The sequence below is a fragment of the Battus philenor genome, unplaced genomic scaffold, assembly GCF_028537555.1.
Source record: "Battus philenor isolate CCGP_79_NKW_IND1 unplaced genomic scaffold, ilBatPhil1.0.hap1 SCAF_36, whole genome shotgun sequence".
NCBI lineage: Eukaryota > Metazoa > Arthropoda > Insecta > Lepidoptera > Papilionidae > Battus > Battus philenor.
This window is the reverse complement of record NW_027181700.1, coordinates 65001-70000: the sequence shown is the minus strand read 5'-3', so window position 1 is coordinate 70000 and position 5000 is coordinate 65001. Positions and strand designations below refer to the sequence as shown.

Below are 5000 nucleotides of genomic sequence, written 5' to 3'. Positions count from 1 at the left end.
GCGCAAGAAAACATTCACCGCCTGCCGGTCGCATCCGTCGGAGACGCGTCGTCTGTGCTTCCGATATATTTTATTATATCGTATACACGAACCGATGAGCTCGGACGAAGACCGCACTACGAAGACTCGCGTCTTAGCGATGCGTGTAATCTTTTCACACTCGTTTCATATTCAATACAATTCGATATATTTAAACGGACCGTAAACGCGCTCCGCGCGTACGCGGACGTGAGGGGTGCAGCACCCCGCCGTCCGTCGTCCGTCGCGAAGAACGTTCAACGGAAACCGTCAATTGTTCGAAAGAGCGCGCGCCCGCTCGCCCGCGCGCGGTAGTGCGGCAGCGGCAGCGCGACGACAGCGACGGCGGATAGTGAGAGAGAGAGAGTGAGAGCCGCGGCGGCGCGGACGAGAGACTCTTATTAGAGATCGTCCCATCGCACCGTCCGCGAGCTCGTTCATCACCCCCCACCAACCCGCCGCCGCCGCGTCGCGCGTCACCGCCGCGCGCATCGACCGGCGCGAGCGCACGTAGCGCGCGTTCTACACCGAACAGTGTGGTTTTTATATTTTAACAGCCGGCCCTCAGACAGGAGTGGTCCTGGATATTTCTCCACGGACCGCAATGTGCGTTCGAAATGTCGATGTTCAAATGTGTCCTGCAGTTCACACTATGACGCGCAGTTAACTGCGTTCTTCATCGACCCGCGAGCCAAGTGATCCACCGTCCAGGGTAATGGTTTTTTCTTAATGTTGTTATTACTTACGGTAGCGGCCTACGGCTCTCGCCGTCGGCCACTTGATTGTCCGTTTTTATGTATTAACGTCGAAAGTTGGTCGAATTCATGTGCGCCGAGGCGTTCATAAAGAAACGGCACCGAAAAAGCTTAACGCCCCGACGCGAATCCTTTAGAATGATGAACGACGACGACCCGCGCACCCCCCAACGAGCTGGCGTGACGCACGACATTGTCATCTTTCTAACCGCTTAAATTTCGTTTTGTATAGCGCCAACCGACAATAAAGGGCCTGAGCTAGGCAGTGGGGATTTTCACCGCTTCGAACGCTCCGTTTGGTATGCCCCGGTCGGCGCTCGTCTCTCGGCGTTTTTCCGCCACCCGGCCGCTTCGACGGCGGCGGAGGCAGCGGCGGCGGTAGCACTTTCGACGAATGCCACCACCGCCACCGGCCACCGCCACGGCGCCGTCGCCGCTGCGCCGTTAGGCGTAATAGACGCTAGAGACAATTATTTCACATTTTATTTTTTATACATATATACAAACACGCACACACACACGCACGCACACGCGCGCGCGCTCGTCCGCATTAGATACGAACAGCAGCGCGCGCGTACGTACATATATATGTATATATGTCGTATATATATATCATTATGGATGTATTACATATATATATATGTGTAAACACGGTATGTACGAAGTCGTCGTCGTCGTCGTCGTCGTCGTCGCAACAGCAACAACAGCAACAGCGGCGCAACAACGTTCGTGAACATATCACGCGTCTCGCACACATACACACACGTTAATGATCCTTCCGCAGGTTCCCCTACGGAAACCTTGTTACGACTTTTACTTCCTCTAAATGATCAAGTTTGGTCAACTTCCCAGCAACGCCGACGGCCGTGAAGCCACCGCGTGTCGGTCCGAAGACCTCACTAAATCATTCAATCGGTAGTAGCGACGGGCGGTGTGTACAAAGGGCAGGGACGTAATCAACGCGAGCTTATGACTCGCGCTTACTAGGAATTCCTCGTTTATGGGGGATAATTGCAAACCCCAATCCCCAGCACGAAGGAGTTTCAACGGGTTGCCCGGGCCTCTAGGCCAGGGAGAACATGCTGATTCCTTCAGTGTAGCGCGCGTGCGGCCCAGGACATCTAAGGGCATCACAGACCTGTTATTGCTCAATCTCGTGCGGCTCGAAGCCGCCGGTCCCTCTAAGAAGAATTTTAATACGTCGCCAGTGAGTTGCGCCACCGGAGCGGCGCACACCTAAATGACGACGCCTATTTAGCAGGCTAGAGTCTCGTTCGTTACCGGAATTAACCAGACAAATCGCTCCACCAACTAAGAACGGCCATGCACCACCACCCACCGAATCAAGAAAGAGCTGTTAATCTGTCAATCCTTCCGGTGTCCGGGCCTGGTGAGATTTCCCGTGTTGAGTCAAATTAAGCCGCAGGCTCCACTCCTGGTGGTGCCCTTCCGTCAATTCCTTTAAGTTTCAGCTTTGCAACCATACTCCCCCCGGAGTCCAAAATCTTTGGTTTCCCGGAAGCTGCCCGCCGAGCCATCGTAGTAACGTCGGCGGATCGCTAGATGACATATTTACGGTTAGAACTAGGGCGGTATCTAATCGCCTTCGAACCTCTAACTTTCGTTCTTGATTGATGAAAACACCTTTGGCAAATGCTTTCGCTGATGTTCGTCTTGCGACGATCCAAGAATTTCACCTCTAACGTCGCAATACGAATGCCCCCAGTTATCCCTATTAATCATTACCTCGGAGTTCTGAAAACCAACAAAATAGAACCGAGATCATATTCTATTATTCCATGCACGAAATATTCAAGCAGCATTTTGAGCCCGCTTTGAGCACTCTAATTTGTTCAAAGTAAAATTGTCGGCCCATCTCGACACTCACCGAAGAGCACCGCGATAGGATTTTGATATTGAACCGCCGTTTTACCGACGGCTCACCGACGATATGCTCCGCAGACGTGTCAGTATCACCGCGGATGCGGTGCACCGACAGCGCGGCGCACAAATGCAACTACGAGCTTTTTAACCGCAACAATTTTAGTATACGCTATTGGAGCTGGAGTTACCGCGGCTGCTGGCACCAGACTTGCCCTCCAATTGTTCCTCGTTAAAATATTTAAAGTGTACTCATTCCGATTACGAGGCCTCGTAAGAGTCCCGTATCGTTATTTTTCGTCACTACCTCCCCGTGCCGGGAGTGGGTAATTTGCGCGCCTGCTGCCTTCCTTGGATGTGGTAGCCGTTTCTCAGGCTCCCTCTCCGGAATCGAACCCTGATTCCCCGTTACCCGTGACAACCATGGTAGTCGCAGAAACTACCATCGAAAGTTGATAAGGCAGACATTTGAAAGATGCGTCGCCGGTGCTGGACCATGCGATCGGCAAAAGTTATCCAGATTCATCAAAATTAACGACTTCGGACGCGAGGCCCTCCGTCGATTGGTTTTGATCTAATAAAAGCACTCATCCCATCACTGGTCAGAGTTCTGATTGCATGTATTAGCTCTAGAATTACCACAGTTATCCAAGTAACCGAGGTAAGATCTAAGGAACCAAAACTGATATATTGAGCCATTCGCGGTATCGCCTTAATACGGCTTGCACTGAGACATGCATGGCTTAATCTTTGAGACAAGCATATAACTACTGGCAGGATCAACCAGGGAGCTAGCTAGAGCTAACACACACCAACACCGCACATACGAGAGATATGAGGGTGATGATGATATGATAGACGTGTGACAAGCGACGCGTCGGACGTTCGAAACGCCGTGACGCGCCGGTGCCTAGGTAGCTTTTTGCGTGCGTGCGTGCGTGCGTATTTATTACAATACACACACAACACCACACCGCAACAACAAAATGAATTCGTTTTTCTATCTGTTCACGGAGGAAAATGTATATCTCAACACTCGCCTCGCGTTCGTCCAGATTTACTTTGGACGCGGCATCGCGTCCGATTCATCGGAACGTTCTTTGACGAGACACATACAAATCTTCACTTTTATAAAATATCGTTTCGCAAAACGAACAATGACCGATTTCCAGCCCGGTTTTAGAGAGATCCGAAATCCTTGATTTATATATCATGATCGACCGTCGCGCGACTAGCGCGCGACGAGCTCGTTGATGCGATGCGTTAAGGGCCGCCCCGAAGTCGACTCGGGAGCCCAACGCCGTTCGCGTTAATTAAACGAGACGTTCTCTTACGCCTTCCGCTCTTACATAACGGAGACGTCGTCCGACACAGTTTACGGTGTGTTGTTGTGGGGAGATGATCCCCTTTTTCTTCCCTCCTCCGCCGCCGCTGTGTCGTTCGTGCGTTTGTCGGTTATAGAAGTTTCAGTTTCGGGCGTTCTCGTTGGTGGCGCGCGTTGTTTGTGTATCGGTGTTATTAGTTTTGTTCGATTCGCGCGCGTTTTCTAAGAATAATTTTTAAATTTTTTTTTTTTTATAAAAAAAAAAAAAAAAAAACTAAATCTAAAAAAAACGCAATCTCCGCAAACAAACTAACACCACCACACCACACACACCCCACCAACCAAAAAAACACACTCCACACTCCACAACCACCAACAAACAAAACAAAACAGAAGAGCATCGGAGAGAACTCTATTCGGCCGACCGGCGCGTCTCGCGCCAGTCCCATGTATATGCGGGAACGACTGTATGCGTCTCCGCGTAGCGCGATAGAGCGTTCGCGTATCGATTGCATACCACCGATCTACATATCTATATCTGACCCTGATCTCGATGTCATCGTCGTCGTCATCATCATCATCATCATCATCATCATCATCATCATCATCATCATCATCGTTCGACCCGATCGCGGATTGCGCGTAGCCAGCCGCCGATGCGTTCGCGTATCGATTTCTGAAAACGACAGAGTCCGGTCCCGTTCGCGTATCGATGCATAAATTTCGTGCTGATGACGATCGCACTCTTTCATACGCGATGTCGACTGAGACAAAGAAAGGTGTCGTCGTCGTCGTCGTCGTCGTCGTCGTCGTCGTCGTCGAGACGGTAGCGGTCCGTAATAAAGATCGTGCGGCCCGGCCTCGGGGTGCGGATAGTCACTCGGGCGTTCGCGTATCGATTTCGGAAAACGACAGAGTCCGGTCCCGTTCGTGTATCGATTTTCTAACGTGATATCGTCCTGATTCCGTGTGTTAAAATTACGATTAATGTCGATGCTAAAACTTTACTATCTTCAATATCG

General features: G+C 50.9%; 2 non-coding genes across 2 annotated transcripts; both read right to left on the bottom strand.

Annotated features, from left to right (window-relative positions):
* Nucleotides 1–576: 576 nt before the first annotated feature.
* On the bottom strand, nt 577–733 carry LOC137927660 (5.8S ribosomal RNA). The gene has a single exon (XR_011107808.1). It is a non-coding gene; the product is annotated as a 5.8S ribosomal RNA (ribosomal RNA).
* Nucleotides 734–1540: 807 nt separating this feature from the next.
* On the bottom strand, nt 1541–3444 carry LOC137927652 (small subunit ribosomal RNA). Its single transcript, XR_011107801.1, has one exon. It is a non-coding gene; the product is annotated as a small subunit ribosomal RNA (ribosomal RNA).
* Nucleotides 3445–5000: the final 1556 nt, after the last annotated feature.